This window comes from Lemur catta, chromosome 8 (genome assembly GCF_020740605.2).
Source record: "Lemur catta isolate mLemCat1 chromosome 8, mLemCat1.pri, whole genome shotgun sequence".
Taxonomy (NCBI): domain Eukaryota; kingdom Metazoa; phylum Chordata; class Mammalia; order Primates; family Lemuridae; genus Lemur; species Lemur catta.
In genome coordinates, this window is record NC_059135.1 from 72,826,290 (window position 1) to 72,852,533 (window position 26,244).

At 41.5% G+C, this 26,244-nt stretch overlaps 1 protein-coding gene across 4 annotated transcripts in view; it reads right to left on the reverse strand.

Annotated features, from left to right (window-relative positions):
- The window catches only part of LYPD6B (LY6/PLAUR domain containing 6B), a 160,546-nt gene that overhangs the window by 116,217 nt on the left and 18,085 nt on the right, over positions 1–26,244 (reverse strand). For 2 of the 4 annotated variants that reach the window (XM_045559213.1, XM_045559216.1), the window contains exon 2: positions 24,486–24,626. The exons of the other annotated variants lie outside the window; for them this stretch is intronic. The gene's annotated coding sequence lies outside the window, so the exon portion shown is untranslated. The remainder of the gene's footprint in view (positions 1–24,485; positions 24,627–26,244) is intronic. 4 annotated transcript variants of the gene reach the window in all.

Consider the following 26,244-nt stretch of genomic DNA (forward strand, 5'->3'; position numbering starts at 1 on the left):
AATTTTTTACCATATCCATTGAAGCATGATATTTCTAAAACGTAAACACATAGAGTATGAATGATCATTCAGGAAAAATATTAACATCAGATTTAAGTATTTTAATTATTTTACCAAATCATTGGTTCATATCAGGCATAAAAAGGGATGGAAGAGAACATTACTAGATCAAAGAGCTTAGCTGTGAGTTAGAGTGGAGGACTGGCAAATACATGGCATGCACCTTACCAATATTCCCCCCAGAACCTATATAGACATAGCGTACCCCAGCACTTCCCACTGCAGGCAGATGTAGCCTCACCATCCTAAACCCAGCATGCCAATCAGCCCCTTCCAATCTGAAATAAAATATATTAGCCAACCCTGAATTGGACTCACAAGAGACTCCTATAACAACAAAAGATAACTAATTGTCTGGAATGTTTTCCATCCATGTATGTTACACTATATGTCAAATAGCTCTCTCCATATTTAACAATAACATTCATAGAAGTCTGAACATGCACACAAATTCACTTATAATATGCCAAGCACTATACTACATGTTTCACATGTGTTATATCTTTCCATCCTCATTATATTGGGTACTAGTATTATCACCATTTTAAAGGAGAGAAAAGTGAGCCTTTGAGAAGTTATTAATAAATAGCTCCGCAAAAGATGCTCAGGATATATGTGGTAGCTCTGTCATTCCAAGGACTGTGCTCTTAGCCACTACATTGAGTACTATCTCCCCTTTTCTTCTCAAAGGCTCCAACTGTCAATTTTATGAAACCTGTAACGGGAGGATTTCACAAACTCTATTTGTCCTGGTATCTCTTGGCCCTAACAAAGTTAATTACTACTGCAAACGTCCTCTAAGTTTTTAATACCACAACACTTTGTTTAGCCATCATGCGTGGTCCTAACACTAAACCTCTCACATTGAATTTAAATTGTATTGAATATTCCTGTATATACTTAGAATTCCTTCACCTGCCATGTGGTAGAGCTGTACAGACATGGTCATGTTCTCACATTGTTCAAAGTAGAATAGGTACCACCAGCAAGGAGGAGGAAGGGAAGCTGACATGGCTGGGATTGCTCCTGGACAGTATAACTTGCCATGTAATCAGTGGTCCCAAGAAGAAATAACCAACCAAACCAAAAAGACAACAGCATGTTCACATAATAAATATTGAAACTCAAAAAACTCTGAACAAAAGAACATTTACTATACTAATGTATCTGTTCATGTTTTCCTCCCCTCTAGTAGAACCATATTCTGGGATTGTATAACCTAGCCTACACTGAACACAGACCACAAGTAATTAGGAAAATGTCCCAAAGCACTTCAGCTATAAGCATTTCAAAGAAAATCTCTGAAAGAGTGATGTGGTTGGTCTGTTTTCTAGATGTTTTAGAAGGTTCTAGAAGCTACCCACCATCACAAAGAAGGAACTTAGGGCACACCCAACATCCTCAGAGAATGTAACAATCTCAAAGATGGAGGGTAGAGGGCGCTATGTGGGGAAGGGCATGGAGAGGGGAGCAAGGAGACATGAATCCTCTTCTTACAAAGATGGAATGTGGCTGGGAGATGAGAAGGACCAGAAACCAGAGCACTAAATTATTCACCTGCAAAGGGAGAGGCAAGATTACCGTTAACACCTAGTGGTGCTGCAGAATTGCAAGACCTGCCAATAAAGCAGTAATTTCCAAATTCCATTTGCTTGGAATCTCCTGAGGCACAGGTTGAAAATGCAAAGTCCTACATTCTGTTTCCAAAGACTCTGATTCAGTAGCTGTGATGTACAGCCATTTTTAAAATCTTTGTATATGATTGTGGTGCAGGTGGAACTAGATTGAGAGGCTCCTGAATTTTCTTTGGGCACCAGGTCCCAGTTCTGCAGTTTACACCAAGGAACTACAAGGACCTGTTAGTAGGCAAGCAAAACGCTGGCATGCCTCCACAGATACAGGGGTTTTGCACAATGCATACACAATCTGCTTATCAGAGAAGTACATATGACTATTAAAGAATAGTATATATCATAACAACTGACTTCTTTCTTTACATATCTAAAAATCTAAAAAATTGCAGAAGAAAAGGAGAGCACCAGTTAGCTATTTTTTCCTCATTAAACTCAATTATTATAGATCACACCTTAAACTTTACTATTGTCCTTCTTATTTCTGGTACTTTTTTGTGGGCATAAGGGAGAAGGTTAAGTTGCCCACCAGAGCACCTTTTAGGAAGCTTGCTTGTAACAGTTTAAGTTGCAAATATATTCATGATTTTTTATATTTGAAACAAATAACAGGATGTGTTTCTTTAGGTCCAGTTATGGGCTGATTTGATGCCCCCAAAATTCATATGTTGAAGTCCTAATCCCCATGTACCTCAGAATATGACTGTATTTGCAGATAGGGTCTTTACAGGGGTAATTAAGTTAAAATGAAGTCATTAGGGTGGGCTTTAATCAAACATGACTTATAAAAAAGTGAAACTTGCACACCAACATTTCCAGAGAGAAGACAGCCATCTACAAGCCTAGGAGAGAGGCCTGGGACCCATCCCTCCCTCACACCCTCAGAGGAAACCCACCTTGCTAACACCTTGCTCTGGGACTGCCAGCCTTCAGAACTGGGAGAAAATGAACCCCTGTTGTTTAAGCCACCCAGTGTGTGGTATTTTGCTATGGCAGCCCTAGAAAACCAATACATCTCCCCATATGGAAAGAGAAGCAGTCCTATTGCATCCAATACCTTCCTTAGGACAGCGTATGACCACTTTCCCCTTGTCCTGGCTCTGAAGGGAGGCCAGCCTTGCTCAGAGTTGACACCCTGGAGTAAGACTGAGAAAAGGGAAGAAGGGAGAGGAACACCAGATTTTAAAAATTCATTGCTTCGTGATACCTCAGAGCTCCTGGCACCATGGCTGCTCGACTTCCAGTGGCTCCTTTTCCCCTCCTGAGGCTGGGGGAGCAGAGCGAGGACTGGGGCTGCAGTGAAAGAGGTCCGATATCCACAGGCCCGAGGCCCACCCAGCCTTCTGTTTGCCTTTCTGATCATGGATAGAACGGATGGCTGCTTTCTGTTTCTGGATGTAACATTCTTTGGTTTTATTAATATGAAGTGTGCAAATACAGGTAGCCTGTTTGACACTGGGGCAGGTTCACCTTGGGGCAGTATTTATATATATAGGAGCAGGAAAGCACCTTCTGGAAACATTTGATGTTGGAAGACAGAAATGGGCCACATTCCACCCTGGTCAACACACTTCCCCTAAGGTGCATCCATGCATTGAAAAGGCAGAGGCCCTTCCACCTGGCAATGCTCTGGATCTTGGTGGAGTTGTTTTTAACAGACCTTTCTGCCGCTCCCTGTATTAATCAAGAGGCACTGATAGGCTGACTTCCTCCTGCAGGTAGTCCCCGCCCCCACTGCTCAGCCTTCTGCGGAGGGCTGCCTCCCATCCACTCCCACTTGTCTCTATCATCCTTCTTCCATAGTAGTGACAGAAAAGGTGGAGAAAGGATAATGCTTCAAGTTGCAAAAATCAAGGAAAAGTACTTTGACATATAAGTTACTAGATGAATTCTTCGGTCTCCTCTTTGTTTTTGCAATATTCGGTTGCCACTAAATCCTTTCTCAGGTTCCTCAATTTTATAATTGGCTCACACAAAGTTGATTCTTAAAGAGAACCAATGCCCCACATCTACATGCCCACTGCTGGAATGCTCTAAACACTTCTGAACAGAAGCAGTCATTAAGCTAATTGCCAATAGTTAACAAACTACTTTAAATGGCTCCACTCTTATACAAGGGGAGCTTATCAATTAACTAACTCAAATTCCTCAAAGGCAAAGGAAGCCAAAAACAAACAAACAAACAAACAAAAAAGCATACTGGGAAAAAATGAACAACTCTAGTAAGCCACCTCTCCCTATCCCAGCTGTAGCAGGAAGCCAAAGCCTTCCTTTCATCTTTTTGGAGTTTTGGGTTGGGTTCCCTCTGTATGGGCTTTGCCACCAACTCAGGGTGAAGAAGATATGTTGCAAATGGACCTGGCCCATGAAGAGGTCAAGAACAGGCCACTGTTCTTGCACAGAGATGCACACTCTTCTGGGGATCTCAAGGGGTACTAGCACATGCTGGTTACACCTATGGACTGCAGAGCCAGTCGCCTGTGTGCAAAGCCTGCTCTGGCAGATCTAAGGTGTGTACCAGTGCAACTGACAACCTCAGTGGCTCAGCTTCCTCATCAGTACTGGGAGTACGACATATCAGCACCTATGTCATAGGATCACTTTGAGGATCACTGAGTTAACAGCTGAAAAGTGTGCAAGACACCGCCTGACACATATTAACTGGTAAGAGACCTTGTGTTTGTTGCTGCTGCTATTTCTTATATCCTTGAGATCTAATCTGTACTTCATCCAGGGTTGGTGTTCTTGTCTGTGTACAGATACTCTTTTCCAGTCACCAACACTAATCACAGTTAAGCTGATTTTGAGAACCAAGAATTCCACAGCTAAGTTTGAGACAAAATGAACAAACAGAAGAAACTCAAGGCAAGACAAGGACGGCTAAGAGTCCACTGGAAAGACCAACAAAGAGGGAAGAGGATGCAGGGAGGACAGCCCATGAAACACCAGCTATCAACAGAATGTTTTTATTCATTTGAACATTCCTCTTAAAATCTTAGGTTTTAAAATACAAATGAACTCATTGATTTTTCTAAAATATATTTCCTAGCTCTGTCCATTGAACAAATGTAGAATGACACCCCCTGCCTCCACTAGCAACAAGCCCACGTGGCATCCGGGTCTGGGTTTCTTGCTGCATTCTCCATAAAAAGGGGCCAGGATTCTTGGAGGAATAAGGACTGATTTCAGGTCTTGGATGGGAAAAGTGCAAGATGAGCCTGGGGCATCTGGCCGTGCCAGAGAACAAGGCACCATCAGTCACTGGGGCTCAACTTGAAGGACAAGTAGAGTGTCAAAAACAATAATGGCCATAATTGATTATGACATATTAAATAAAAATGAATCCATAGCAATACTGAGAAAAAGCCTATGTGAGGAAAACTCTTCTTTACAGAAGAATATCAGCAGCTCAATGTAGAAGGAATGAAAGAAAGAATTATAAAATCTCCATTTTGCAGCTCCAACAGAGTAGCTGATTTAGGCTACTTGATTCCAAGGAAGCTTAAAAACTGGGTTGGCAAGTTGTTGGGAAGCAACATATTTGCACTTTGCCAAATATCAATAAACAAACTCTTACTAATTGCAAAGGAAAGTGTATTTTCACAGTGAATGATCCAGCAGTCATCAGCTCAACATCAGCAACACTGAGACAGCAGGGCAGCGAGCGATCTGAAGTTCACAGCAACACCTATGAAGTAGCTTTGGCAAAAATGTTTCCCCTGAATCTACTCAACACCTCTATACCTAACATCCAGTTTACAGGAAAGACACATGTAGGGGAGCAGGTAAATGACACATGAGGAAACATCAAGAAACCCATAATATGGGACATTCTCTAAGACAACCTTCCTAGACTCTTTAGAAAGTTGGAAAAGAAGGTGCGGAGCTCGTTACTGCTTAAAAGAGATTAAAGAAGCATAACAACCAAATGCAATGCATGAACGTTACCTGCATCCTAGTGCTGAGCAAAGCTATAAGGTGTTTTTCAAATAAGTAGGGAAATTTGGAAATGTACTAGATGGTAGATGATAAAACAGAATCATCATTAATTTTCTTAGGCGCAATATTGCATTATGGTAATGTATGGAAAATGTCTTTATTTTTAGAAGATGCATTCTGAAGTATTTAGGGGTGAAATGCTATGATGTCTGAAACTTGAGAGAGAGTGACAGAAGAGCAGGTATAGCAAAATGCTAACTGTTTGCTAGTGCAGCATACAGGTACAGTATACATGAACCACTTTCCTTTTTTGGAACTGCTCTACAGTTATGCCCTACTGTGCTGTTTTATTACTGTTAGAGGGAATTTAGTCCAGTATCTCTAGCCCGGAGACGTGGATTTCGGCATTGGCTTTGTTATCTGACAGCAGAAACATCTGCTCCATGTGCTGGCACTGGGTTTCCTTTCCAGAGGCACACCCAGGTGCAGCCAGGCAGTGAGAAAGCTGTTCCACAGCCTGAATTCCTTATTTCCTACAGGCGACGGGGTAGAAAGGGAGGCCTGAATTATGGCCGTGGCCAGCCAGGTTCAGCCCACAAGCTTTTCCAGCTGCCGTACTGCATGGTGATTATTAACCATAAAAGGAAGTCCACCCAACCTGGACCCTCCACTGGCACAAGAAAAATCCCAAATAATTTCAAAGAATAGCAACGCCAAGCACAGCTCCTGAGTACTTACTACGTGCCAGATACCATTCTAAATGCTTTACATGTATCATAATTCATGCATTTCCAGATGGGCTTTAATCTCTACCATCTTAAGTACTACTATCAAGTACTGCATGAAACACTCATTGTAGGCAAAGACAAAAAGAAAAAAAAAACCTATAATATAATTCACATTCAGAAGGCTAAGTCATCTTTGCTAGAAAAAGCAAAAAATTGGTACTGGGGATAGGAAGAAGTTCACTTTTTCTCTCCTAAAAAGAACCATTAATGCAAATCCCCCCTCACATTGCAAGGCTAGGCATCCATAACCATCTACCATGAGAAAGAATGTATCACAGTCAAAATCACACTTTGCTTCCTGACGTGGAGTCTGCCTAGCGCGGCAATCAAAGCCAGAGAAGCAAAGGTATATGACCTCATCCAGTCACGGCTCCCAGGGCATCCCTAATCGGCTGCGTTGCCATTGCTCAGACCTCTCTTTTCACACATTAGTGTTAGAATGTTTAAAAGACTCAATCAGATGTTTCCCTCCTCAAAGTTACTACAGATAGTCATTAAGGGGGAAATAAGCTTCAAATATCCCATAAAGATAGAATAAAGGGGTGTGGGGAGACCTGCAAACACCAAGGAAGTTAAGTAGGCATTTGAATCTTTCAAAGTGGCAAATGAATTATATGAATGTGTCAGAAAGAGAAGTGTGGGAAACCATTCAGAAAGTGACTCCAGTATTGACACAGTAGCTATATGGAAGACAGTATTTTTCATTAATAAAGTAGGAAGGCTATACCAAAATATCATACAACAATTAGAATAAATGAACTACAACTATAGGCAACAACATGGATGAAGCTTCATATCATATTGACCGAAAGAAGTCAGACACTAAAAAGTACATACTATAGGACTATGCGATGTTTAATTTAATTTAAAAAAAATGTAAATATATTCTAAAATATGTATATAAAATTCAAATTGAGCCAAAAAAAAGATGCTGATAGAATTCAGAATAGCAAGAAGGGTGTAGTGACAAGAAGAAGGCGTGACAGAGAGGGTTGCTGGTCAGATTCTATTGCTTGATAAGGGTGTCAGTTACACAGGTATGTTCAGTGTGTCAAAATTCATTGAACTATATTCTTATATATGCATTTTTCCATATGTATGTTTTACTTCAATGAAAAGTTTAATTCAAAAATATGAAAACAATACTCCTACACACAGAGATCTCTGAAACCACCTCAGAAATGGCGGTTATTACACAAAATCCTAGACTTAAGGAAAGTGAAGAGCTCAAGGCAATCAGAGCCAACATCTAAGTCTACATGTAAAGTGAAATTAGATACAGTCCCTGCAACAGCCATACGAATAACTCTGCAGACATTAGCAAGAATGGCTGGCGGAAGTAATTACAAAGGCCTTTGATCTTCTATTATAGCTTCTATCTGGGATCTCAGAGAAGCCAGGAAACAAACAAGGCTCCGCAGCCCTCTGACAGAGCTCCTGTGTTGCCACCTGTTTACAGCACCAGGCCCGGAGCCAGTCACCTCTGCATGGTAGCAGCTAAATTCAAGAAAGGACCTAGAGGTCACTAATGTCCTGATGTAAAGACATCATGACTTAAACCAGACTCCACGTAAGTTCACTTCTGTCTACTCTCTGTAACAGGATTCCAGTCAGAAAGCAAATCTACATGTCCCACGTTGGCGTTTTCTAATATATTGGTTTCTTAAAAGCGAGGAAGAATAGAGAACTTGAGAGAAGTAGAACAGCCTGCCATTTCAGACCTCCCCATCCTATCTGACCTTTTTGCTCACTGTATGGGTTGAATTGAGTCCTCTGCAAATGCACATGTTGCAGTTCTAATCCCCAGTACCTCAGAGCATGACCTTATTTGGAAAGAAGTTCACTGTAGATGTAGTTAGTTAAAATGAGGTCATGCTGGAGTAGGGTGGGCCCCTAATCCAACATGTCTGGTGCCTTTATAAGAAGGGTAAATTTGACACAGACACACACACACACAGGGAGGATGCCATGTGAAACTGGAGTTATGTGGCCGTAAACTAAGGAGGCATCAGAAGCCAGAAGAGAGGCCTGGAACAAATCCTTCCCTAGGGCCTCCACAGGGTGCCCAGCCCTGCCATGGCCTCCATTTCAATCTAGCTTGGGAACTGGCAGACAATACATTTTGGCCACCTAAGCCACCAGTTTGTTGCTTTAACAGCTGTAACAAAATAATACACCTGCACAGACCCCTCTGGCAATGTTGGTAAACAAAGCAGTGCTGTCCTTATCTTAGAGATAAAGAGAAAACAGAGAGGTAAAGCAGATTGCCTTAAATCACAAAGCCACCTACTGACTGAGTTCAGAATGCAGGAATCAAGGCACATTCTGCCACAGAAGTGGTGAGGAGTAAAGCATGAAAGCAACTCCCCTTCCCTGGAGGCCTGCTAACCCCTCTGTCTGGGTTGGCCTAGGATGCCTCTGTCTAAAGGGAATTGTAGGGGCTAAAGTCCATCCTGGAAGGTTCCTTCTAGCCCCACAAATCTAAGCCAACACCAGCACACCTTCCCCTATAGACTTGTAATTCCCACTGTGGGAATGAATTACTTTTCAAATGCCTGAGTCTGCTAATAAGAATGTAGTTACTGAAAATGAGGCAAGAAAAAAAGAGAATATGAATAGAAATGGCATTTTAATAAGTAATGAGACTTCAAGGGAGGCTGGTAGTTTAGAATCACTTCTGAACTTTAATACAGAATTAATCTACATCGTCTTCTAAAAAACGTCAGTCCAGCAGAAACCTTGCACGACGGTGTCCATTTCAAAGGCAGCCACAGAAAATAAAAAGGAACCTCTAAAAGCAATCAGTGTTAAGGCGGGTTTTACGAATTGCTCTCTGGTATACGCCAGCTATGGCTAAAATCCAAATTACATTAAACATCAGTAATATCCAGATTAAATTTAATATTAGCAGGAAAAGTATGGCTAGAGTTAAATTCTGTGAAATAGAAATGCTCTCATTTGAGAAATATCAATTAGGCACCTGCCATATTCCGGATACCAGTCCAAGCACAGAGAGTTAGACCAGTGGGGAACAAAACAGTCAGAACCGAGCTCACAAACTGGAATCCAGAGGTAACTCACACCGTGGTAATATTTGTTGGTCTTAAAGGTGAAAATTTCATGTTAACAGTCTTAGAAATTTCTATTTGTCCTTCCAAGTCTCCAAGTTAGCCAGACCTCCATGATGATCTTTGAAATTAGCAGCAAAGGCTGGGTTTTGCGCTCACCTTAGCTACACTGCATGGGAAGAGCGTTCCCCTTTGTGCTGTGCAGCAACCATGGAAGCAGACCAAGGCACAGCCTGGGAAAACCAAGGACACTGATTTCATCCCCAAAGGACCAGGGAACATCAAGAAGACTGTACTCTTTATCTTGGTGACAAGTTTCAAGCCATCGGTTTACAGAAAGGGATTACACCTCCAAAATACTCAGAGGCAATCTATGCAAAGCATTTCATGAGCAGAGAGAGAGGCAAAAGCCAATACACATGAAGATCCTACTGTGGCCAGAAACACTCAGGCCTCTGCCCAGGGATCGCGGCACCTTCCAGAGGGAGCCAGGGCTGCCAGGTAATAGCAGCATTCCCTCTGCTGCTATAGACGGGACTCCCTCAGTCCTTCAGGGACCCTCCCTTGGCCTGACAATGTGGCACTGTGACCCGACATTGTCAGCCTACGAGGGGAACTATCACACTTCTTGTGTGAATTCTAAGATTTCCCTTTCCTACTGAGGACTGAGCAGTTCAGCAACAGCCCCCTTTACGAAGCCTGCCCTTCAGGAAGCAGCAGCAGGGGCTTCAAGGAGGCAACTTCAGCCCAAAGCTACACCATTAAGACTTGATGCCACTCCAACTCACCTTCTTTCTCCATGACATCAGATCACTTTCAGCCAAATGACAATTTGAAGACTAGGTGCCAGTGTGATTAACTTCCATTTTTACGTTATTAAATGTACACTTGTCCATGAAAAAGATTCCTGGCACTTGCCAGGACCAGGGCTGGCACACCGTGCTCATGGGTTGAGTCTTCACCATGGCACAGGCAAGCTTAAAACTGAGCCAATTACAGTTGCATGCGTTCACGTGCATACACTCAGCTCACCGACTTTACGGAACAAGATACCATACATGAAAAAGTAGACACGAAAACCTTCAAAGCTACTCTCTTCAAATCACTTTTCAAGCAAGTTGAAAACAAACAACCTGAAGAGCTGCTCTGCCAGAGTCCCCGGGAAATTTTTAAAAACTATGGTTACCACTTTTTATTACAAGCCACATTGTCTTTAACAAGAAATCGAAACGTATAAAAATGAAGTTTCCAAATGCGAAGGAAACATACTTTCAGAGTTAATCTATTATGTCCAAGTGGCTGTTTAAAGCATGTGGAAAACAAAGCCCTCACCTCCCCAGGCTGCAGAGAGCTAGTACATTCCACTGCTCCCCACGATTTCTACAAAGGCAGGGCGGGGGGCCGCTTGTGCTCTGGGCACACCCCCAGTCTGATCTTTTGCCTTGTCTTTTTAAAGTTATAAGCAACTTCCTGGGAATTAAAAATGAGCCGCAGGGGCATTCTGTGGCATTTTACAAGCCACTGGTCACTAAGTCATCCGTGGCCGTCCATGCCAGCAGCCGGCACTTTGGCTAACGCCAGAGGCACAGTTTGTCATCACTGCAAATTACAAATACCAAGAGCGCATGGGGGGTGGGGGGCTGCAGACTCTGCACGTCCTAGGTTAGGAATGTTTTCACTTCTCCCTACTAAGAGTTGCCTCCTCCTGTCTCCTCCCCACATAACCAACTCCAACCCCAGCACACCTTAACCTTGACACGACACAGCTACATAATTTACAAAAATGCCTTGAACACCTCAGGTTTAAAGCATTCATCATTAACATCCTCCACTGAATAAAGGCAATCAAGTTTTCTATCCATTTTCAACTCTTGCTCTTTTTTTTTATTTGAAGCGAAGATTTTTCCTCTCCTTTTTAAGGTAACATAGACTCATTGTAGCTTATATATTAGATCCAGAATGGTTTTTTAAAATTTCATCACATATACACAATCACCATTACATTTCCTTCTTGTCTTTTTTTCCACAGAATTGTATTCTGCTTCATACCTAATTTAAAATATATCCTAAGTATTATCTTAGCTGTAAAATGGCCTATCATATGGATGTAGTACTATAATTTATTAATCCATATTCTTGTTAGACAACTCACTTGCAATTTTTCTTTATTATAAATTACAAAAGAATACCTTTATGCCAAATCTTTTTCTGGATGTCAAGCGTTTCCTTGGAAATCGTTTTCTAGACTTAGAATTACTCTAGGTGTGAGTAATTACACAGGTGGGCAAATTATTTTAAAGCTTTCAATGATACACTGCCACAGGGTTCTCATTCTTTTCAGTGCTAAATCATATTAATAACATTTCACTTTCCCACACTCAAAATCTATTCTCTCCTCTTCCCTAGAGTCTTCCCCAGGATGACCCCTGCTTCTGCCCCATCAGCAGGAGAACAGGCCCCAAGGTCAGAGCTTAACTGGTCTCACTTGTAAGAGTTGGGGTTGTTGTCTGAATTTGCTTTAGTTTCTGCCTGTTGTCACTCATCCTCCAACACTGCTACAACACACCCAGGAAAGTACTCTACTAACAGTGTTTTTTAAGATGAATTGCATATTTGTTTAGCTCACCTGCTTTTTAGAATATAAGACATTTAGTGATTAGAAACATTTGTTTAAGTATCTTAAACATTTGTTTAAGGGGAAAAAATGCAAAACGGAACAAAACTAAGATAGTTCTATGACCAACTTTCTAATTTCTTTCTTTGTAATGTTTTCTACAAACTTAAAGTCAAACTCAGGTCATAGTCAAATTATTCACATTAGTTACAGGTTCTTCTATCAGAGGAACTTTCTGTAATTTCTGTCCTCTATTCTTTCACTTACACAAAATGAACAAGTTTCCTTTTTTCTTTTTACCTTGAGAAGTTTGACAATTTTTAAAGAGTTTAAAATTATATTTATTGGCTGTTTTGTTTTTCTAGTATCCCAGGAAGTATTTAATTCCATCACATTAACTGACATAAAGCAAGTATAAATTGCTCAGAAATGTGAAGTTCAATAAGATATACACACTGCAAAACAAAATATAAAACCACAACCATAAACATAAGTCCATCAAAATAGATGTGGTCAATTTAAACTTGATTGGTTGTTTCTACATTTTTCTATTAATATTTGTTTACTACTTATCCAATCAGGACCAGTACCGCCCCATAAGAAAGCAGCAGAAAATGCCAAAGATTTAAGAACAATTTATGAAAAGGGAAGGAAAGACACAGGGATGAAGATTTATGAATTTAAAAATCAAAAGCATCCACAATATACAAGAAACTCAAACAACTCAACAACAACAGCAATACCAACAACAAAAAATCTCATTAAAAAGTAGGCTAAGGACATGAATAGACATTTTTCAAAAGAAGACAAATGGCCACTAAGCATACGAAAAAATGCTCAACTTTACTAATCATCAGAGAAATGAGAATTAAAACCACAATGAGATACCATCATACACTAGTCAGAATGGCTATTATTAAAAAGAAAAAAAATAATCAATGTTGGTGAGGATTCAGAGAAAAGGAATTCTTATACCTTGTTGGTGGGAACATAAATTAGTGCAATCTCTATGGAAAATAGTATGGAGATTTCTCATAGAACTAAAAACAGAACTACCACAAGACCCAGTAATCCCACTACTAAGGAAAAGAAATCATTGTACCAAAAAGATACTGCACCCATATGTTTATCACAGCACTATCCACAATAGCAAAGATATGGAATCAACCTAAGCATCCATCAACAGATGAATGGATAAAGAAAATGTGGTATGTATACACAATGGAATACTATTCAGCCATAGAAAGAATAAAATCATGCCTTTTGCAGCAACATGGATGGAACTGGAGGCCATTATCTTAAAAACTCAGACCCAGAAAGACAAATAATGCATTTTCTCACTTATAAGTGGGAGCTAAATAATGTGCACACATGGACACAGAGTGTGGGATGATGGACAGTGGAGACGTGGAGGGTCAGGGGGTGGGAGACGGGTGGACGATGAGAAATTACTTAATGGGTACAAAGTCTGTCAATTACTGCAGCAATGGGTACGCTAAAAACCCTGACTTCACCACTATGTCATACATCCAAGTAACAAAATTACACTTGTACCCCCTAAATTTATACAAATAAAAATAAACAATTTTCTTAAATAAAAAGCACAAAGTATACAGAGCACCTTAATCTATGGTTGCAAACTAGGAAAAGATCACCATCATTTAATTTTAGCAATTAAACAGGTCTTGGAATAACGAACAAGAGGAGCAGAGCTTTACTTCCAAGACACTCTCTCCCTTTCTTCATTCCATGTGGGCCTCACGGTCACTCTGCCACCTGAGGCCAATGCTGTGAAAATGACAGATAACAGTGGCTTCTCAAACTTCCACATGCCTCTAAGTCACCTACCAATATATAAAATGCTGATTCTGATTCAGGTCTGGGCTGAAACCTGAGATTCTGCATTCTAACAAGCTCCCAGGTGATATTAGCACTGCTAGTCTGAGGACCAAACGCTGCGTAGCAAATACATACACCACACCACCTAGGAATTTTGTAATCATTGGATTTATAATGAAGTTTCTAAAATACAGCTGTAAGTGACTGATTGGCTCACTGTGTTTTATGAAATACAAAGTCCTTAAAAAGAGAAAGGCATCTTGTTTTTCCTTAAGACTATTAACCCTGACTGAGCACACTATATGATATATTCACAAAATATATAAGAAACTGGAAATATGGGTTGTCTTGAGGGAAGAAACCAGCTGATTGAAGGAGGAGGGGTGGGAGGGGGATTTTCACTGTATATTCTTTTGCAGCTTTTAAATGTTGAAACATATGAGTGAATTACCTACGTATTTTAAAATTTTAAAGTATTTCATAGGACATTCTGCAAACTCAATAAATGTTAACTCAAATTAATCCATTTCCCAGGAAAGTAAGGAGTAGGCCCGGGAAGACCACTTTAAATAAGTTAGCATTTTTCTTCAAAGAGGGAACATCCTTTCATTTAGCCACCTTCTGGGATCATGCCAATATTATATTCTTATTATACTAACATTTTTTCAGCCTGATTACTCTTCCCTGAGACTGGAAGGGCCCAACAGCATACCTGGATTCACAACAGATTGGGAAAAGCCTCTATGAGTCTCCGTAGAAGTCAGGTTCCTATTGCTGATGGCAGGGAGAAAACTGCAGAGAACTTTATCATCTCAACCTCTGCTCTGTAGGTTTGAGAATCAGGCCTATTTGTGCTATAATTGTTCCAGTTGGTGGCATTAAAAGTTGGTGTTTTAGATCTATACAGAATTAACTGCAACTAAAATCAGAAACCAAAGGAGCGAACAAGTGAGAGAGATCGAGAGTGTGTGTGTGCACCTGTGTCATTGCAGAAGTGACCCTACGGCCGACCCTTCCGGTAAACATTAGCCAGACCATCTGACCTGGACACATGTTGACCCAGCCCCACCTGTACACTCCCAGGTCTCCACAGCAGACGTGTTCCTCTTTATATAACTTGGTCACATCTTGGTTATAACACTCCGAAAGCACTAGTTGCATTTGCAGCTTCTGAATTAATATTCATCCTGAAATGCTCCTCTGGGTTCTGATTTTCCGTTGAGTCACCATAAGCCAATTGGACCATGGTCTGCTGAGGCTTCCTTCCCCAGACCCCTCACTTCTGTCCTCCTTCTCCATCTGCATGGCCGTCACGCTGGTCTGAGTATCCACATCCTCCCCTGGGTCACCGTCCTCTCCCTTTTGGGTTTGGCCTGCACTTATAACTCAGTGGGTCAGCAACGTGCGCTAAAGGGAAAGACCAGAGACAGCGGACCCAGCTAGAGGGAACCTGAGTGCCATCGCCCTGCCTGAGGTCCAACCCATGTCTACAGAAGTGGGGTCACCCGTGCCTGCTTGAGTCTCCAAGTCTGTTATCCCAGGAGACACAGCAGTGGGAGGACAATAACCGGAAAAGGAGGCCTCAGCAGTATGGCGGATCTTCCTGACTCTCCACTCAGCACAGAGCCCCCAACAGCTGCACGACACAGCCCAGAACCAACACGGACTCCCAGCAACACAGGGGTGGGCTTGGACAGGACGCCAGCAAGAACAAGGCAGATACAGGACGCAGCCGAGAGGGCTGCAGGGCCAGCAGGAACATCGGCGCCAAGCAGGAAACCAAAGAAACTCAGCAACACAGGCCAAGAAAACACCGTGAAGGTGGAGGGGAGGGTATCCTTCAGGGCACATGCCTGCTCTCACTCAGGGCTTCAGCTGGTTTCCTACCTGTCACTTGATGGGTGTGAAGCTCCCAACGTGTCTCTGCCCACATCAGCAATGGATCAGGAACCAAGAGATACTGAGCTGGGCCTGCCAGTGAAAAGCTAGAGGAGCTCTAACCATCCAGGGCTGGAGAAAGCAGTTACAGACACCAGCCTGCCATTCTACTCACTCAAAACCCCTCAACAGCTCCTCCTACATCACCATTATTACTGTCATTAAAACCAATAGTGACTGGGCACACATTACCCCTGAAGACATCACCTCTTCTTAGCATCCTTCCTGCTCACTCTTCTCCTGCCACTGGGTTCTCCTCGATGTTCCTTGAACAAAATAGGTGTGTTGCCACCCCAGAGCCTTTGCACTTGCTGTTCCCTCTGCCTAGGCTCTTCCCTCAGGTAACTTCACGGCATTTTCTTTCTCCTCCTTCATCTTCACTCAAGTGTCTCAGTCTTTCTGGACCACCCTATTTAGAATTGCAAATCCACTCTTCCCTCCACCACCCCAGCCTTCTCCCCTTTTCCTGTGTTGTTTCTATAGCACTTATCACATTGACATTCAGTGTCAGTGTTTTACTTATGTGTTTGCCTATTGTCCCCTTCATAAGAGGCACATGTGCTGGGAGTCTAGAAAGAGAATAACTTTTAAGAAAAAGTAAAGATGTTACCAGCAAAACAACCAATATCCTTATGTCTTTCTTCTCCCCATGACACAGCCACTCGCTTCCCCAGTGCTGTATTTGACCTTTGACACCTAGAGCGAGCGATCTCCTCCTGGAGGTTCCCCTTTGTGCCTCTGCTTCCCTGGTCTTCCCTTTCTCCAAACTTCCACGGCATTGTCTACTCCATGTAAAGCTTCACACTAACCAACAGCGCCTGCCCCGTTGGGCTCCTGGGAGAACGAGTTAATCAACGCTTAGAAAAGCATGGGGACAGTGCTCAGCCCTAATGTCCAGTAAGTCACAGCCATTATTATTATTATTTAACGTATGTACCTAGTATCACATATACTAATTCAAGTCTTATTGCTACAGCTAGATTATAAGCAAATCAAGGGCAGAGATCTTATCCTATATTTTGAAATCCCCTGGAATACTTAATACAGGTTTTTAATGATTATTTGACAACTGATTGGAACAAAGGATTTCAACTTTTAAAGATTCATTTGAAAACCCTTAGAACCTCTATTTAAACAGTGATTCCAATCCTTTGCCTCTCCCAGGACTGACCCGGTGTGCAAATACAGCATATCCTCGAAAATCGCAGTTATAATAGGAACTTTGCTATGGCATGAACAGCAAAGCCAAAATACTATACAAAAGATCAAACAAATATTGACTCAAAGAATTTTCCCCAAGGCAACTGTTATAGTCTTATCTTGAATAGAATGTTTGCACAGTTAATTAAGTATTGCTATGGACTCAGCAAAATCCCAGGCAGACCCTGCCAAGCCGAGTTGTACATTCCCACCATCTTATCACTGTTTACAAAGCACACACAAGTCCCTCTCCTCCCATCCCCTCACCTATCAGTACTGCTAATGCCGGGTGTGGGATTAAATGATAAGTAAGTCATACACCTTTTATCCGTACACAAAAGATAATGAATCTCAGTGCCAAAGATTCCATTTACCTATCCCACGGCAAATATGCTCTGTCATTGCCCTCCCAGAAATCAATCAGGCTGCATCTGTTACTACCTGTTGACTTCTTGAAAACATATGAAATAGTAGAACTGTGTAGAGAGAGAGGCATTCACTGGTTTCACAGGGACATGCCTCTATACACCAAATACTACTGAGAGTTTACTTCCTGTGGTTATCAAGCATGAAGGCTGCCAGAACACAGGAGCCTCAAAATTCATCTCAAAATCACGGACTGTTCTGTGCAGCGGGTGAGCTGATTGCTAGCTTACACTGGGTTGTCTGAATTGTGGAGGAGGTCAATTAGGATGAACAGAAGCCAACGAGATCATTCACAACCTGTCTTCCTTCCCTCCTTCCGTTCAGCCATTACTTACTGAGTGCTTACGATGGTCCTGGCACTATTGCTGGCACTGGGAATATATTAATACCATGCCCTAGGGAAGGTTATATGGTGGGGGTGGGGGTGGGGAGATCAATAAGAGAAATAGACAAAATTTATATTGTGCTAGATATTGATAAGTGCTAAGGGGAAGAGGAAAAATACAGGAAAGCAGGATATGAAATGCCAAAGGGCCAAAAAAAGGAAGTGAAATTATAGATGGGCAACCAAGACATCCTCAGTGAGAAGTTAGTGTTTGAGTCTCAAGGAAGTAAGGAAGCCAGCCTTGCAGGTAAGTGAGGGAAAACATTCCAGGTGGAGGAACTGTAAATGCAAAGGCCCTGTGGCAGAGCATGGCTGGCATGCTGGGGGCTGCTGGGGGTGGAGCCCAGTGTGCACAGGGAGAGAGGTAAGAAATGAGATTTGAGAGGAACAGGGAACGAGACCATATAGAGCCTTCCTTCCAAAACATATGCCTTTTTATTAATCACAGAAATGCTATCTGTTTACCAAATTTTCATTTACTCAAAACTCTCCAGTGGTTATTTTTCCAAGAATTTATATATTTCAAGAGAACAATCCACTAAAAAAAAAAAAAAAAAAATAGTTACACAGCAAGCCAACATATTTACCTGGGGAAAAGCCTAAGCTTCTATTAATAAAAATGAAAACCATTCATGGCTTTGAGTATAAGCTTCTGTAGGGCTGGAACCGGGCATCACAATTGTGAAAACTGCTCGGCACCATAGACAACTGGACACTCAAAGATGCTATACATAAAGATGTCATGCTGGCTAAAAATATTAATATGCAGAATTTCAGGAGACTGGAGTGTTGAAATTTACCACAGCGATGTTTTTTTTTTAATGTGGCAATGCCTCAAAGTCTTTGGTAAATTTAAATGCCAAGCTGGCTCATGCAATATCCAGACCACACATCCATCCTGCCCAACCAGCTTCTCAACATAAATAAAATGCTATCGGCCGAGATCTGAGACACAGCAGATTCCGGGGTGGTACCTTAAGATCTGCTATCTTCCGATTCTGTTCCACTCTGATCGACCCAGTTTCATTCATCGTGTTAAATAGTTTTCCATTAACAAAAATTCATAAGTGACTCTACTGCAGTGACTCCACGTTTCTTAAGTACACAGAGTCTGTGCCACCAAGGTGACAAGCACGGACTACAAGGCATGCCCTGAAACTTGTGTAACCAAAAATAGTTATTATAATTATTACCACTACGTAGTCACAATCCTTCCCCCATTAAGCTCTCCTGAGGCCAACTCCTACCACCCCACCCACAAAATGGACAAATTCTTGTTGCTGGATCACTTCCTTGGCTCTCCTTGGAAGTGATCCAAAAACTAAAAGAAGTCAGAGAGAGTTGCTAAAGTGAACTTGACAGTGGGGTTGGAGAAGGGGGAGTGGGGGTGGGGGGTAGGGAGGAGCAGCAGCTGAAACTTCAGAAAGGCATAGATGGAGTTGTAAAAATGAGTTTAGTATAACTCATGCATAATATGGAGCAAGAGACAGGGAGAGAAGTTTAGAAATGTAACTTAGAATTTTTAGAAATATACATTGAATTCCTTTCATTGTTCTCTAAAAGATGGGAGTAGAGTTGAAAATTTGGAAATACTTGTTAGTTACTTTAGTTTCTGAACTGTGTTCTTCTGAACGGTAAATTGCATCAGTTACTCTTGGAACAACTAGACTTGGAGAAAGAGTGTAATCCATGGACATAAGAAACGCACCAAATTTTTCACTTGACGTAACGCATTCTGCATTATTGAGAGCACTGATGGATTCTGAAACGAAGCATGGCAACGATGCTACAGGGAAAATCACAACCAGACTTCTCCTTCCCTGTCTCAAACACAGATGCCAGTTATTCTCTACAGAGGTTAAAAATTATATGCCGATTTCTTCTCAAACTGCCGTAAAAAGCAGAGATTTGGGCAAGGATTCATTCTAGCTAGCATTTTTTCAGTCTCATTAAAGGAGCCAAATAACAAAAACATGCCTCCTCACAGTGGTAAGGTGGTCCCCACTCATCTAGAAGTTTCTAAGCAGTTGACTTGAGAAAAACAGGACTTTCTGTTGGGATCATTAATGTAACCAGATCTTCCCTCTTCCCTCCAGAAGACAACCTATCAGACAAGTCTGAGAGGAGGCTCATCGAGTATCCTTCAATAGCAAAAGGTTTTCTACCCTCCAGGAAGTTTCTGGGCAAAGAAGATTCAAATATGGTACAGAATATGCCCTACCAGTGAGTAGGGCAACTTTTTCAATTGCACAAAAAAGACAATAAATTCTCCACTCTCATTATAAAATAACTATTTCAGACATTAATGATTATACCAGAAATCTTTTAAAATTATATAAAACTTAAAAACAAGAAAAAAGATTCTCTTTTAAAACAAAGACAAAGGTCATCGCAGAGGATTCTCTTAAAACAAAGGAAAGAAGCAAAGATGATGTAGTACCACATTATAACACAATCAGGAAAAAACATGAAGTTTTAAAAAATCATACACAGAAAACATACATTTAAAATATTTTCAATAAGTATACTAGAGGAGTAAATTGCTTACTTCTTGCTTCTCTGTATGTTCTGAAGCTTTTATAATGAGAATGGATTAATTTATGATGAAAACAACTTTTAAAAAGATGTTTAAATTATTAAAATGTCAAAAGATTAAAATGTATTTAAAGATTATAATATATAAATATAAAATATGATCAGAGAAATTATTTACCACTGATCAAGTCACCTTTCCTAGTTAAACAATTTATGTCATATACCAGTGCTTCTAAACTGGAGTAGGCTAACACATCTGGAGAGTGTGTTAAAACACAGGTGATGGAAGCTGAGAATCTGAATTTTAATGAGGTCTCAGGCAGTATGATGGTGCCCATCGATCCACTTCACTTTGAGGAGCCAGGTTTAATGCAACAGGAAGTAAGTGCAGCCCAGCTTGGGATCTCTCCCAGGAAGCATGCCAAGCTCATTCTAGACTGAGCAGAAAAGAAAGTGAGGTCTAAATTCCATCTTCTTTCAAAGTTCTAAGGCAGGAGCACAGATTCATTTCTCTCTAGTCAACCCTTAATGATTAAATACTCAGTCATGTCCTTACAAGGGGTCAATGAAATTAAGATAATCATGATCCCAGGACTAATGAGCTTGTTAGAGCATCTGATGGAACCAGCCTTTGGATCCAACTTGGCAGACTGCCTCCATCCTCCCTAGAATTCTCTATAGACACACCAAATCTTTTGGCAATAGTTTTCAAACATCACATTGTTTCCTACAATAATTTTGTTGGGTGCCTAAGAATAGGAGGTAGTCCATGAATTCGGTGTCCTTTGCTCATAAGGAGACAGAAGAAGACAAACATGCACTCTATGAGCTGACCAAGCACTCACCAAGTGACTCTGAGAACACTGGAGTGGAGGGAAGGAGGATAACCTTGTAAATATCAGGCAGTCCCTGCCCTTTCACTCCCAATCTCACACTCCCCAGACACATCACAGTCCTTCGGGAGCCAATGCCAAAAATCACACTCAGAAACTCCATAAAACCTCAGTAAGAGACTGCAGTGCCTACGAAATTACTCAGGCCCACACCCACTATCCTCCATCCACCGAGCAAGCCCATCAAAGCACGAGAGGGTGATCTTCGTGTTTCCTTTACTCTAAGGGAGAAGGTTACCTGGCTGAGAGGGCTCCAACTTCTATGCAGTGAGAGCCTCAGAGAGAAACTTAATTAACCATTCAGATGAGCACAGAGAATTCCCACCAGCCTCCAGGTCCCCAAACGCCACATCTGCCATTTATTCCCAATGCTGTCATTTCCTGCCTGCGGTGAACTAATTACACACAGTGGGAATTCTGGGGCTGCCGCTTCTAATGTTTATCTGCTGTTAACTTGTTGTGTGACCTCAAAGATCCGTCTCTAGTGCCTTTATTTCCTCTGCTATAAAAACAAGATAAGGGAATGACATGCTTGACAAAGTGCCCTAATATAATACTATAGCTACCAAGATGCTCACAGCAATCGTAATTAACGTGTCTCTTTTACTAAGGCCTTTAAAGATAACTGATGACATGTTGTCAAAAGCGTAGGATCTCAAATGATATTTCCTCTTTTGCTAGAACAGGTTTTAGTAGCAAATGCTACCTATAAAACTGTTGATAAAAACAGTATCAAATGTGCTTCTTTGTAAATCACTCAGTTTCATTCAAGGAGATGTCCATAACCATAACTCTAACCATGGCATCATAAGTCGAAGAGATCCTACAAACATCACTTACGTTAGAGTTCCATAACCATTCCTCATTCAAAACTTAAGTAAAACAGAGCTGTGCTTCCTCACCAAAGAAATACTTTGAAATCACCAAAAACCTATGTTTTAAAACACCAGTTAGTGACATAGTCCGTGCTGGCATATGAGAAAAGCTGTTTACGAAGCATTCTGTATATAAAACAATCAGTATAATCTCATTTTGTGAACCTATGTGGGCATGGAAAAATATTCAATAAATGGTAGCTATTATATTCCACATCTGTTAGGGCCCCAGACCTTGTCTTATGCATTTGAGTGAACAATACATTAAAGTTATAACATATGTTAATCATTTATAAGTCACAAGTTTAATGTAAATTTTCTCAGTCTCTTGTCTCTTCATTTGTATAGAAGTTTTAAATTTTAAAATATTCAAATTTGTTCATCTTTTCCTCACTGGTTGCTTCTCTTCCTTTAAACCTATGAAAACTGTCATTCCTGCACAGACCTAATAAATATTAAATTTTTTGCTACTTTTTCTATAATTTGATTCACAATATTCAACCATCTGCACTTTATTTTGGGGACATGATATGTTTACTGGGGTTTAAATTGATATCTTATTATGCCTAAATCTTTTATTAAATAATCTATGAAATACTTTCTCATTATTTTGAAAACTTTAGCACATTTGAACTACATATATTAGTTGGGAAATTATTCTAACCCACTTTTTAAAGTATCACTTTTTTTGTATCTCTAAGATACAAAAACCTCGAAATAAAAATCCAAATATACTGATAGTTCTTAAGAAATCTCAGTAGGGATTACCAATAAATCATCATCAAGCCATTTCCACTTCAGTGGGGCATCAGTCAGCTAAGCAATAATTCCGATTTAAAATCAGTGCTTCCTATTCAGGAGAAGACTTTGTGAACGTAATTGCAGGGTATGTAAGTATATGGTAGCTGAGTCACCATTACTGTTTGAATTCTCTGCTTATTTTATGGGGAGGGGCTACTTCTTGGGTGGCAATGTTATTCTAACCCTGAAACAACTGGAAATAACATTTCCTGGCCTAAAAAAATAATAATAAAAGCAAAGAAGTAGAAGAATTCATTGTTTAACTTGGTCAAGATTTAGAACTATCATTTTCACTCTATTGATTTTTTCCTCTAGATATATTAGAAGCCTGCCATACATAATACGTACTATATAAATTTACACTTGTTTTTAGGTTTCTAATGCCAGCATTTTGCCGTTCCCATTAAGTATAAGCTCCTGGAAAACAAAGGTTGTGTTTAACGGGGAAGGAAGGAATAAAGGAAGGGAGAGAGGGAGGGAGAGAGAGACTGGTCTGTGAACCTTGCAGCTACATCTTTGCTGAACTTTGCACACAGTGGATACTCAGGAAAGACTGCCAATAGACCAACTATTTTAGTATTTCAGCCATAAATGATGCTTAAGGAAAAAAACAAAGAACATATATCACTGAAAGCTTTCATCTGAAATTCATCTCCCCTACTGACTAATATGGACAGATTTTTGCCATCAATTCACACCCTGAAGCACAAGACATGATGATCTTTCTTTCCATTTGCATAACTATGATTCGTCATTATCCAGCCCTATTTTTTACTCAACAAAATAGCATTGTACCATTAGGATTTCAGCGTGTCTATTCTTGCAGTGACTATTTTGAATTGTGCCTTTTAGAAGCAACAACTTAAAAAAATCATCACTTCTAAGGTATGAGAGAGGTTCCTCTGGAGCAACACAGCTGAGGAAGTTTTCAACTCTGTAATCCTGCTTTTAATCCCCTCTCCCAATAAATGGACTAGAGAAAGCACCACCACCACCATCACCACCATCATCATCATCCCTGCAATTTCCTGAGCATCTTATCTATGCCAATCACACTCCTAAGTGCTTTCATGCTATTTCCAGCACTGTTTTTGTTACCCACAAGGCTCTAGAATGTATTTTCTTCCCATCCATGAAAAAAAAAAATGCTCCATTTATTCTTATACTTAAGCATAATTTTAGAAATGTTGCTTAATTTTTAACCTAATAAATGACTAGTGTTTTAAGAAATTTGATGTTTAATTTCATAATATATACTCATGTATAAAACAGAAAAGTAAAACCTACAAGAACGTCCTGTCCCTGAGTCTCTCTTTTCTGTCGGGGTACGTTTGCCACACAGCATTAGGAGGCAGGGAAGAGGAGAGAGATTATTTTACATGCTGGCTAAGGCCCCCTACTTGACTCCCCCCATCACTGGCCCCATTCTACTCCCAAGCCCTGAGGAGCGGAGGAAAACGGGGAGGCAAAGGTCCACACCAATAAACACTCACTGCTGCGTCTCCTGCCCTCTCACCAGTGCTTGCCCAGGGGTGTCAACAAGCAGTCAGGCTTGCCTCCTGGGGAGAAGAAAGTACATGCCAAGGAGTCCAGAAAAAAATGCAATTCTTTCCATTGAACTGGGAGAGGGGTATCTGAAAACACACATAAACAAACACATATTTTATGACTGATTTAAACATCAAGTCTTACAGCAGCAGTTCACGTCTATCACAAACCGTGTTTGAGAATGCCCTGCAGCCTGGTAGGTCTGAGAACGGCTACAGAACACCCCTGCAGAAACCCCTCTGCTCACCTCCAAGTTTTCCATTAAGTATTACTGGAGAGGATTATCAACCCCATCTCATTCCACAGAGTCTAGATTCAAATCCACACCAAAACGCAGTCTCTCCCAAAGACTCTGAGAAGCAGGAGAAAGAACCTATTTGCTAGGCCCAAAGGTTAGCGTTAAGACAATTGTAGGAAAGTCGCTAATTGAAGCCAGGCCCCTGCAGTTCCAGGCTTGCCCAAGGTGAGTGTTGACTTTGTCCCTCATGGAAGCGACAGAGATGCAGATCGGGAGACACTAGATGCAGCCTGTGGGCCACATTGTTGGCCGCAATCCTTCACCTCTCCCTGTGCTCATGCCCTTTGCCTGGTGACTTTGTACAATAGCTCTTCCCACTACAAGGAGCCCAGGCCTTAAGAAACCTTGCAGGTTTCCTCTTACACCTGACAGCCGTGCCACTGCCTTGGGAAGACTGCCCCAGGACGGCGGCTGCCCTCAGCTTGGATCCCCCCATGGAGCAGGTGTGAGCCCTAACTGCAGGCCCAGCCAGGCCTCAGCCAAGCCCCGGGCAACACGCAACTGCAGGAGCAAGAATCAGTAATTGTTGGTTTAAGCCACTGTTTTTTAGAGTATTTTTTCACATAGCATTATTCTGCCAATAGTTAACTGATACACAGTCCAGGAAACTGCTCATAGAAAACATGATATGCCCCCTTCCCAGAAAAATGACAACTAAATTTTACTATGTGCCCATTGTTGTAAGAGCTTTAGGTAAATTTATGTAGCTATTTTTCACATAACCCTATGAGACATAGGGTTTTTATCCCTATTCTAAAGATGAGGCAGCAGAGACACAGTTAAGTAACTTGTCCACAGCTGGAAGGTGGTGAAGACAGGATTCAAATTCTAGCCATCTGAATCCAGAGCCCTTGCTCATAACTTCCGGCCTAACAGGCCTTGCAAACCTCATAGCCCGCCTTGCCTAAAATTTTGCTGTGGCTTCCCAAGCCCTCAGGACAAACTCCAAACTGACCAGCACGTTAGTACCACAATGGGTACAGCATTCAAGGCTCTGCACAGCCTGGTGCCTGCCTGTCCCGGCCAGATTCCTGCTTCCTTCTCCTCCTCCCTCCAGGTCTGCTCCTACTGTGCCAAGTCTTCTCTTTACCAAACCCACCAACTCCCTCATGTCTTTTCACCAGCCACTCCCTCTGCCTGGACCACCTCCAGCTCACCCTCTAGCACACAGGCCCAGCCATACCTCCTGCAGGAACTGTTTCCTGTCCCCAGCCAAGTGTGCACAGCGCTCGTCCTGAGTGTTCGCCCGCAGCACTGAGGACTGCGGGCCGTTGCTGCCTGCTCAGCCCTTGCTTGGCTGGGCATTTAAGCCCCTTGAGAGCCAGGCCTAGATCTTGTTCACCTGTGTCAGCCCAGGTGTTAGCAGGGTGCTGGTCTCATCATGGGAACTCAATAAAAACCGGCTG